The sequence below is a fragment of the Falco biarmicus genome, chromosome 5, assembly GCF_023638135.1.
Source record: "Falco biarmicus isolate bFalBia1 chromosome 5, bFalBia1.pri, whole genome shotgun sequence".
NCBI lineage: Eukaryota > Metazoa > Chordata > Aves > Falconiformes > Falconidae > Falco > Falco biarmicus.
In genome coordinates, this window is record NC_079292.1 from 61,252,045 (window position 1) to 61,264,037 (window position 11,993).

Below are 11,993 nucleotides of genomic sequence, written 5' to 3' on the forward strand. Positions count from 1 at the left end.
CACGCATTTTAATCTCAGAAGAAATCAAAAACAGTTTTCACCATGTAGAAATATTCACCCTTTAACATAGCTCCAATGTGCTGTTGATTTGCCTCCCTTACATGTACACACACAGGAGACATATAATCCAACCCTCCTTTCTACCCCCAAAGTTTTTTTTCTTCTCCGAGTCTTCATCCCCTCCCGGCCCCCATCACAAACAGGACCAGGTCTCTAACTTCCTCTCAGCTGGATTTTGGCTCCATCTGTACAGCCTTTCATCCATCTCCTCCCACAGCTCTCAGCATCTATTTAGTTTTCACCATTTTTGCATTTAAGTTGTTTCCTGAGGCAAGGCGGCAAGGCAGGACCATCTAGCCCTTTCTCACACTCCTGCTCTTCAGCCCTGAGCACCTACAATGATCTTCAGGGGAGTCAACTTCATAGGTGCTCATCGCTGTGAGTTATGCAGATACAGTTGGATATGGTCACTGAACAAGACGTTTCAAGCACCTCAGACCTTTGAGGATTTCTATGCATCCCAGCAAAATTATTTGAGTTTCCCCTAACTGCTGATTTCAAGATACACCCCTAGAGATTTGAGTGTTGCCCATTTTTTCCCAGCAATTCCCTGGATGAGGTGCCGCACAGGCCAGGTATAGGAGAAGGTAAGATTTCCATGTCGCCATGGGAAGCATCTTGTGACTCTTGCCCTTACCCTCACCTCTGCTTTCACTGCACAGGAAACCAGCCTGCAGGCAGTCCCTGTGCACTCAGGGGGTTTGCAGCAGCAAGCCCCCACTTCTCTGGGTCTGGTTTCCTTTCCCTGGCCAGAAAGCCACTCTGCCACTGTATCCTCAGTCAGGCTGTCATTCCTTAAATCCCCTGCTCCATACGTGTGAAATGTGTCCTCTGTAAAAAAAGAGGCCAGGATTTTGCTGCTAATGGCCGATACCAAAGGAAGACATTGCAGAGCCTGCAAATACCCTGAGGCAATTGCAGCTTAAACTGTTTTATTCCACAAGGTCTGTTCTGCGCCCCTTCCCTGGCATCTGCACTAAGGCCCCCTGCGGGTCCCTGGTCCCCTTTCACAACTCAGATGGCCACAGCCTGCCCCAGTTTTTCCTGTTTCCCCTCACAGGCCACGAACTCAGCCACAAACCTTCCAACTGCTTGATGCTTCCTGAGGTTTGTTTGCCACCTTTCTACCCCCACGTGCCCTCTGCCCCTCACGTGGTGCTTTTCACCCATGCAACAACACCTTTCCTACTGGGGCTCTTCAGGAGAGGGGAGCAGGCTTTGTTCTCTCCAGTCTTCATGGTGTTCCACCTGCTGACTCAAACTCTCCAGTCTTTGGGGAATGCCACAAGATCCTCCCCTTTAAAGCACTTCAGGAAAGGAAATCTTTCCAGGTAGTAAGGGCATCACCAGGGCTGATCATCATAGGTGACCACATGAAAACCTCTTGGCTTCTGCTGCTCAGCTGGTGTTCAGCAAGTCATGGACCCTTGCTAGAGTTGGATGCATCCCATAACACAGTGTGGGAACATGCTGGGATCTCTCCTCTCTTTGCCACATCTGTGAAAGAGCTTCTCCTGCCCAAAGCTGCAGCTGCTCACAGTAGGGGAGTTAGGTCCCCGGAGAGAGGACTGCTCCCTGTACCCGGGGAAAGCCCAGCCCCACCACCTTGTCAAGCTCTTGAGGTCCCCGAGACAAGCAAGAGCTGGTGGCCTCCCTGCAGCACCGACACCTGAAATTTTATCAGCTGGAGGGTGTGAATGCAAGGAAGACCTCTCATGCTAAATTGAGACCAAAGTGATCCCAGGCTGGACATCAGGGGAACACTGAAATGCCTTTTACTTACCTCTACTGCTGATCCTTTCCCTGGTCACACTGGAATGTAAACAAGCCTTTTGTCCAAATCAAACCTTTTCTTCTGAACAAAGGTTGGTCACAAAATCCACACGTTTTCTTGGACAAAACAAGGTTAAATCTGGATTTTTGTGGCACTGGAGTTTTTTTCTCAGGCTGGATATCTGCAGAGCTGTCCGGTCTGTCCAGTTTGGGAGCAGTGACAAGTTTAACACTTGCCCTTAGAGTCAGAAAAGACTCAGGAGCTCAGACACAGGTATCACTGGGAAGTACATCAATTATGGAGAAAAGTAACACTCTCAAGCAAGATAAAAACATAGCTGTTTACTCAGTCAGATCTCAGTGTCTGAAAAACTCACTCTGAGTCCATGCAATGTTTGGATTTTTGCTAAAAGCCATAGAAAAAACATGCCAGCGTGCTGCTGCCAGGGCTTTCTGTACAGGTGCACTGGCAGCTGTTCAACCCAGAATGTGAGCACTGTTGGAATTAATGCTGTGAAATAAAAAGAAAAACAGACACAGACGTCTCCCCAAGCCAGGAAAGTGTTGACCACAACTCAGCACTCCTGCACACACAGACCTGCAGGTCAGCTTGCACAGTCTGCTGTGCCTGCTGCTCCAACCCCAACTGAGCTGTGAACGTGATGGGAGAATTCGCAAGAGGGTCCACACTGTTGCATTTGAACAGGGAACAAAATCAGGGATTGTTTGGCTTTCCTACTTAAAAAAAAAAAATCATCTAATTTCCAAGCCATTATTGGAAACAGTAACAGGTTCTGAGGCTTTTACAGAGAAAAAAAAAAAAAAGATGTTTTGCTAACATGAGTAATGTTTTTCAGCATTTGTAATGAAGTTAAGCTATTGATTGTTTCTCCATCTAGAAAAGAGTAATTTCCACTGAAGAAGTTCAGAGAGCAGCATTTCAACAAACAGCAATTCACCAACATCACTAACACGCTCTTGCTTTTCTGTTCACCTCCAAACCCCCCTCCTTCACCTTCCTTTATCACACACATAAGAGGTGCTAAATCCTTATTGTCCGGTAAAACACATTAGGGCTGCATAGCGAAACTTCTGCAGGGTGGCAGAAAGGAGGGACAGGGCAGAGAGGGAAATCCAGTCCCTTGCTAGACTGCCTGCTGGTGATGCGAGGGCTCTTCACTGTGCCACCCAGCCTTAACGGTGGTCCCAAGAGCCTCAGAAACATGCTCGCCACTACAAACTCATCTTTCCCTGGAGAAGGAGTATGGAGACATCATTAGGACAAAATCCCTTTGCTTAAGCATTCAAGTCTAAAAACTGTTTTTGAAGGATTCCACCTAAGTGATTCAGCCAAGACTAACAAGCCTGTGGCATAAGGAAAGCTGGAGTTTCTGATTCCCAGCCCCTCGTGTCTATTTTTAGCTCTGAAATCAGATAAACAATAAAACCCAAAACCAACCAGGCAAACACAGAACCTGCTGAAAAACACCAGTTGTGTACTTCTGGCTTTCTTCCACAGGTAACTAGCTTTAATAACAGCAACAACAAAAATAAAATTAAAAGACAGAGAGAGAATAGACGAGTGATTAACTGTTTTTGCAGGCTTGTCATCTGGGTGGTTAGAAAAACTACATTTTCACATCATGTTCCCGAAGAGCAACTGCCCACCCAGAGGTGGGTGCTTGGCTTTCTTTTCAGATGCCTCTTATCCCTTGCTGTACCTACACTAGGTTTTGTGAAGCAGTAGGGTACCAGTGTGCTTGTTCTAAGTTTATTCTAATCCATTCAGCAGCACGTCGAAAACTTTTGAGTTCCCAGTAAATTACAGTAAAGGCAAAACAAAATAATTTGAGATTCCTCAAGCTTGAAGGCTTGACATTTTTATTTTGAATTTTAGACAGCAGCTGACAATCGTTAGCAGATGTTGCCCTTGGTAATAAGACCATCTTTGGGTAACCAAGAACCAGCTTTCAGTAGTTCAAAAATAACAGAGAAAAACTTACATTTTTATTGTCGAACTTGCACAGGCAGTACAGGAAAGCATATTCCTGGGCAACAGTTTGGCCCAAAGCAATAAAAAAATAATGATAAAATGAATAAACAAATATTTGCAAAATTTCCAGGGAAAATATATTTTTTCATACATATCTGATTAGGTTAGTCTATTTTAGCATATAACCTGTGAAAACAGTATTTGATCATATTGCCAAAAAATGTATTGTAATACAAATGTATCAAGAAGCTTAATTTTGGCATTCTTCAACTTTTTAATGTTTGATTATTTTCTTTTTTTGAGCATGAGAGAGTGAATCTTTTGATCTTATTTATAGTTTAGTAGTGCCCAAAGTGCAGTGGAGGTCATAAAAACAGGCCAGGATGCAAGCATTTATTTTAAGCTATCCTGCTTTTAAGACTTCACAGGGCATCCAGAAATGGCTGGTTGCCTTTTTCATTGCAGAATAATAGTAGCATCTGTAGAGAGGCTAGAACAGAGCTATAATGAATCACCTTGAAACTGCACAACAGCATGGATTTCATTATAGAAAAAAGCCTGAGAGACATGTTTTTATGGCTTAGAGGACAAGCTGAAGTAGCCCAGAGACAATGTTTTTGTAGACTTTCTTTTCAGACTTGACCTAGGAGCTCCATAAGAAGTAAAGTTATATAAAATAATTTGATTTTCAATTATGTCCATGTCACAGGCAGTAGCAAAGTGACAGGTAGTACTGTTAGCACTCTCATTGCTAAATATTTTGTAAAATGAGGTAACTCCTCATTTTAATACCAGCACTTGAGTCGATCTATTAAAAATAAACCCTAAAACGAAAGATGAAGTGATTGATTAATTGATTTGGGCAATTTCCTGGAAATCACGATAATAGAATACATTTTTTCAAAATTTGAGATGTTTTGAAAAAAGGTACATTTTTAACCGCTAAAATGATATATATATATAGATACTATGAAATTGGAACTTAAGACATTTGGACTTTTAAGGAGCTTTTAAGGATTGAATGTTACAGAATGTTACAGAAATGAGAGCAGCAGAGGCTCCTTACAAAGGATTCCTTACACATCTTTAGGGATTTTTTAATGAGTCTTTGCAACTGTCTCTCTTCAGAATATCTTTTCTGTTAAGTTCTGCCAGAGGGCTCAGGCTTCAGGGAACCACTGCTGCCATCCAGGTCTGTAGGATTCTTTCCCATGAAACATTCGAAGAAAATGATTGCCAGCAATAGCGAGAAATTTGCTGTCTCTGATCAAAGCTGTTTCTCGAGGCCAGGCAGGGTTTGCTGACCTACTTTGGACAAGGATTTATTCCGACATCCCAGGCTACAGCCCACCCCCTTGGAGGCTGCCGGGAGAGCCCAATGTGCAGCTGCCAACGGGACAATGATTAATTTGATTGTCACCAGCACAGCTCTGAACATAAGCCTTGTTCAGGAGGCACTTAAAAGGGAGCTCAGTGCAGTCACTTGGGGTTTGCTGCTAAAAGAGTAAGGGAAGCAGAAAAACAAATCCCAGCACTGTTTAAGACTTCAGCCAGCCGAAGACAAGGCCAGCTTCCCCAACATAGCAGTGTTGTTTCTACTGGTCTGCTGTCACTGGGTGGGTATGACATGGTACAGCCAGCCTGGTCACTGATAATACTACGGTTGGTCCCTCAGTGGGTGTGAAGCCACCATACCTTACTCAGAGTACCAAAAAGACAGTGGGACCAACAGACGCAGTATGTCATAGAGGTGTCCTTCTGCCCCACCAGTCAACCAGCTGGTTCTTCAAACCACTGGTAGATACCGTGAAAGTACACTGCAGACCCGTGCGGCAAAACCAGCAGTTTCCAAGTAGGATTTTTCAAATGATGATGAGCTACTCTCTGTGCACATCAGCCAGACCCCATGACCTAGGCAACGAAACCTATGGGTCAAATGGTCAGCCACTGTCAACTGAAACTAATTTCCCTTACCACCTACAGAGGTGAGTGGGTGAAATTACCAGACTGCAACTACTCTGCGGCAACCGCAATCACAGTACAAGGGATACCACTATAATTTTTAACGTCTAATAAAGGTCTTTATGACATTGAATCACAGGACTTGATTCCTTATTATCTTGCTCCTTTTGTCATCATTTCAAGCTGCTCCAAAGAGATCATGCAGCGTTGCAAAGTCATGCCTCCAACTAATTTACCAGTAATGTTTGCTCTTGTTTGCACATCACTGCTCAGACTGAAATGTGATGGAGACACCTTCCCACCATTTTGTGCCTTCCAAATTTGTAGCACGACACTGCTTGTCCACAGAAATACCTGAAGGAGCATGCTGGTTTTGGCTAGAACAGAGCTAATTTTCTTCATAGTAGCTGGTATGGGGCTATGTTTTGGATTTGAACTGAAAACTGTGTTGATGACACAGGGATGTTTTCATTACTGCCGAGCAGTGCTCACACAGAGCCAAGGCCTTTTCTGTCCCTCACCCCACCCCACCAGCAAGCGGGGGGGGGTGGTGTGTGGGGTGTGGGGGTGTGGGGGTGTGTGCAGAAAGTTGGGAGGGGGCACAGCTGGGATAGCTGACCTCAACTGACCAAAGTGATATTCCATACCATATGGCATCATGCTCAGCATATAAATTTGGGGAAGAAGGAAGGGGAGGACATTTGGGGTTATGGTGTTCTGCCTTCCCAAACCACCATTGCATGTGGTGGAGCCTGGCTCTCCTGGAGATGTGTGAACACCTGCCTGCTGATGGGAAGCAGTGAATGAATTCCTTTTTTTGCTTTGCTTTGTGTGGCTTTTGCTTTACCTATTAAACTGACTTTATCTCAACCCATGACTTTTCTCACTTTTCACCTTTACAATTCTCTTCCCCATCCCAGTGAGTGAATGGCTGTGTGGCACTTAGCTGCTGGCTGGGGTTAAACCACAACAGTCCTTTTTGGCACCCAGCGTGGGGTTCAAAGGGGTTTAGATAACGACAGGTTTGATTGGAATGTGCTAGATCAAATTTATAGCTGTTATTGCTGTTTAGCTATTAATTGGCAGGCTCCTGTGCTTGCTGTGGGGCTTGTTTGCCTTACTGTATATTAGTGTTCATTAGTGGTTGCTTTTTGCTCTTGCTGCTTGCTGTACTGCTGGGCTGCTTATCATCCTACTCTGCTGTGCTTGGAACATTTCGGTAACAGCAATGGCGGTGTGCCATTCTCCCTCCCATTCTCTTCCCCCACCCCACCATGGGGGAGTGAGCAAGCGGCTGTGCGGTGCTTAGCTGCTGGCTGGGGTTAAACCACGACAAGGAGGTGCCACGCAGGAGGCAAGATGAGTTTTAAAGCCCCTACACCGAGGAATGGAAGGCTCCTAGAACCATGCCAGTCCAAATCCCAGATGGTGCAGTTGCACGCACAGTAAATGCTCTTCCTAGAGAACAACCAGGCAACATTATTCATGTTTCAACTGAAGCTCAAAAAAACCCAGTTGAGTAGCGAAGCGTTCAGGATAAAATATTCTCCAGTGGCACCTACCTGGAGTGCTCACCTGAGCAAAGGTGTGAGCCTGGCCCTTTGGATAAAACCTAGTCTGTGGCAGAGTTTTATGCCAGAGGGTGTATCCAAGGTAATGATAGGAAATAGTGCAATAAGTTTTGAAAATTATAATGAATTACATATTCTTACAACAAACATAGAAGAAATATTTTTGCTAGGGATTATTTCAGCCAACAGGAAAAAAAGAATAATATCATGTTTTAATGAAAACATCTGAAAGAAGGAAACATGAAATCTAGTCTAATCCAACCTAATTAATTAAAGATTATGATTAATTTCAAGTGTATAAATATATACGTCCCTATGATAGAACTAGTCAATATGATTTATCTTTCTTCTTGTACCTCCAAATGAGAATTGTCTGCAATTGTTTGCAGGCAAGGAGAGGCTGATTGTTTACCTCACTGGTTCAGGTAAGAATCTGGCTTCCTCTTGAAATTTGAAGGGAAAAATATAATGCTGCTCTTGGCAATTTATTATCAGAAATCAAAAACTACTTTACAAGTAGTGATTTTCAGGGTCTTTTCACTGGAAATCTTGGGTTTCTCAAGAAGCAATACTTATACAAGCAATGATGTCTTGAACAAAGACTCTTTAACAGTGCTGTGTAAGTTCTGCAACTATTATTCATTCTATTAAAAAGAATTTGGAATTTATAGAAGCTCCATCTCCCCTGACTGGCACAGTTTTCTTATTACAAATTAATTCCCTGCCAAAAATAGTTTGTTTTTATCTGATGATCCAAAGCAGTTCCTTTGATAGAACAGTAAAAGAATTTAATCATTTATTTATTAAAGTAACCCATAATTTGGAAGAAAAAAAAAAGTAGACAACTGGTTTCTTGTGAGACTTCAAAAATGAAGTACATCGTTATAATAACGAGATACTTGGAGTTTGCTCAAGTTGATACTACTCATACATTAAGATCTAATTAAAACTTTTAATTTTAAAGAAAATCTATTGGCTGATTTCCCAAAAGCATGTAAGGCTCCTATGGACAAACCAGGCAGTGGGAATCATTCCAAGTTTTTTCCTTACAGCAATATCATTTGGGGAGTGCAAACCCTAGCTGTAGGAAAATACTGGCAGCTCAAAGTTACAGTCAATGTCCAGTAATATATAACCATAAATATGATATTAGATACAAGCTGAAAGGTGTGCATTACCTCATCGATTTTATTTATTTATTCATGTGGTGTTACATTTGCATTCTGTCATGGAGAGTTTGGTAGTGACACCGTGTGGACTCTCTCCAAAGTCTGAATACCTCCCTAACGCCAATAAACAGTCTTACATTTTCCTACAGTCTGGTATCCCCCACAAAACAGTTATTGAATATAACCTGCCTCCAATTAACATGTCGCTCTGAATCACAGCCACACAATAAGGATCCAACAAGCTCAGCTTTTACAGAGCTGAAACCATCCTGCAGACAACACTGAGGTTTGGCCAACATAAAAAATGACCAACAAAGGTAAAGGTGGAATTTAGTATTTCACATTACTGCTGTCTCCTATAACATAAGAACCAAAGACCAGAACCAAAACTCTGTGAGTGGACTGCTAATTCCCAGGGTGCTGTGATCCAAACTGACCACTTGCACAGTGATTACTTAGTTATATAAGAAATGTAAAATACATGGCATAACTAAACCAAAGCTTTGGTTCTAACTCTACTCTGGATTTTAAATTAAGCTCTTGCTTCCTTTCTGCATGTTCTATAATCTTTCCTTGTACTATGCCTGTTAAGTATTTTTAAATCTTGTGTATTTTCTCAGTCTACTAAATTGTTTTTCAAGCGTTATGCAAACTTCCAAAGCAATTGCATAGAGAGACATTAAACAAAGGGAACACCAACATAAATTTTGAAAGAGAAGGCAGCATATTTATATATCCTGGTAACATCGAAAAGGACATATAAGGTTCATGGGTTCATCACACAGGGCATTAAGCAAACAAAAATGAGAGAAGTTATTTCCCAAAAGGCTTGCAATCATCTCAGACATGTGAGGGTTGGAATGAACTGATAAACCAATCCCCATTTCTCTTCAGTCTTAAAATGATAAAGCAGCAGTCTGCTTGCTCTATTTTCAAGAGATTAGAATCACAGAGAAATGGAGCAGATACTTAATCAAACTATTTCCTTTTTGACGTCATTTTCTGATCCTAACCTGCTTTTGCATCTGTCTTCACTGCGTAATATTATAATCTTCCTTCTCCTATGTGTTTCTTCCTTTCTGGCACATGAAGTCCCTTTCACCCAGGCTCCATCCCATGGTACTCTTTTCTTGGTACAGTTCAGCTAATGAGAGTTTCACGGCACTTCATGGAATGATCTCTTTCACAAGCACGGTTCTGTCTTCAGCTATGGGTATTTTAATAACGACCAGATAAGCACCGAGCAGACAGAAGTTCCCACGATATGGGTGACAGCTGTTCCAAGCACCCACAAGCAGGTTTCTTCTGTCTGGGAAACCCTCCTATGTTTGAAAACCCTAGGGTTACAGTAAAAATTGTCAGATCATGTAAAATGAAATCACTCCTATTATGATAAATCTACGTTCTGTGCACATTTGTTGTCAAAACAAGGGCTGAAACATTTAGCCCAGCCTCAAAAGATTTCCTGCAATACTGGCACACTATTGCTCTATGGAAAGTTTACGGAGCCATTATTTTCTCGGTCTTTTTCTAAATACATTGCGAATCAAAAATACTCCTGAAATCACCCTCCTCCAGCATGTGCTCCACAAAGCCAATTCACCTGAAGTGTTCCAATTGCTGTCAATAGGAAGCGACAATGATGTACTGCAAAACTCCAAGGAAATATAACCAGATAAGAGCTTCTTTTAGTGGGTACACACAACCGAGGAACTGTAGTAGCAGTCTGTAATAATTGTCACTTCTAATCACCATGGGAACCAGAGGTCTACTTTGCAGAAAAAAAGATCAGCAGTGACTCACTGGTTGCTTGGGAAGCATGATTATCGAGAATCACTAGACTTGTGTGGGTGACAGGGAACAATACGCTAGTGATGTCATGTCAACCACAGCCCAATACAACAGAGACTCCTCTGCTAGACATGCAGGATGAAATCAAGTAAATTAGTACTTCGCCTTTCTGTTCATTAGAGACAAATTTCACCTGTATGTTTTTCTGCACCTTGTGTGGACTCTTTGCTATGGGACGTTTTCACTTCTGGTGAATGAAGTCCTAACTGAGCTTACACGGGGCTTTAGCAGGTCTTCTGCAAACCTCTAAGTGACAGATTTAACTCATGAGAAGCACAAAGGTTTGAAGCTATGTCACATCCTCTGAACCACACTGTGATGTGGATGGCACACACACGATGGGCCAGGATCTCCAGCTGAACTACCCATAAACTGAGAAGTCAGATCCTTACAACCAAGCTCCAGGTTCCGCATTAAGAAAGCAAAATAAATGCATTGTCTCATCATTGTAATTCAAAGGAGCAGCTGCCTTCAAGGTGAAATAGTTTGCACTACTAGACCAAAATTTGCAATCTAACAAGATATTTGGATTGTTTTTCAGCTAATCACAAACCATGCTTTCAATCCTATGCTTTGATACTCCAGAATTTTTCAAGATTCAGCTGTCTGAGTTATGTGAATTCAAGCATAATATTTCTGGGCTGTCAAAGAATCTCAAATCTGAGAGTCTGAGATTCTAAAGCCTAAATCCACCATCTTCGCTAAACTGTTGTCACTGGCTCCTCAGCTCTGGCTGGAGAAACAGTGATAACTGCGAAGGAAATGGTATTACAACCCCAATATTAAATGTTTCTTCTTTACAAATGGTAATTCAAGATGTTTTGACAAAAATAAAGTATATTCCTTAATAATAACACTGTCATTCAATGGCTCCTTGTGTTCTGTTCTCAGTTCTCACATTGAACCATCGTTTGAGTGCCTAAATATCCTCCAAGGATGCCATCAAATGCACAGCTGGCAGCTGGCATATAGGGTTCCTTTTGTTTTCCTCCTCCTAACAGAAATATCCATAGATTGTAAGTTATGAAAGAGAGATATACTCATTTGTCCATGAAATGTCATGTCCTTTTATTAACAAAGGCTTAAGAAATGCTGCTCACCATAGAGGAATTTTGATGAGCCAAAAGTCAGTTCCCTAAGTGGAATTTGGCCATGCCAGAATACAGTGTCCTGTCACACAGCTTCTAGATCTGTGAGTCCTTGGGCAAACAAAAGACAGGAGTCTGCAAATCTAAGACAAGAGCATGGCCCTAGCTCTCCAGTTTGATGGGTACAGGCCTGAATGGCACAAATGAACTTATATCTACTGCAGAGGCTGCAGTCCATCATACTGAAACATCTGTCAGTTGATCAGTAAGCTTTTGAGATGAAAAGATGCAAAGGAACAAAAATATTAAGAAACCACCATACCTCCCACACATTCAGAGGATGAATCATTAAGAGGCCAATTCTGCAAAGTGCTCTACACTTCTCTGCAGCTCTGCACAGGAAAAATTAAGCAATGACGTAAAAAAGAAAAAGTACCCTTTGCAGCTGTCCCACCACCAGCTGCTAGGAGCTATTCATTAAAGATCACCTCCTTCTTTCCTCAGCCCACACGGGAGTTCAGATGTC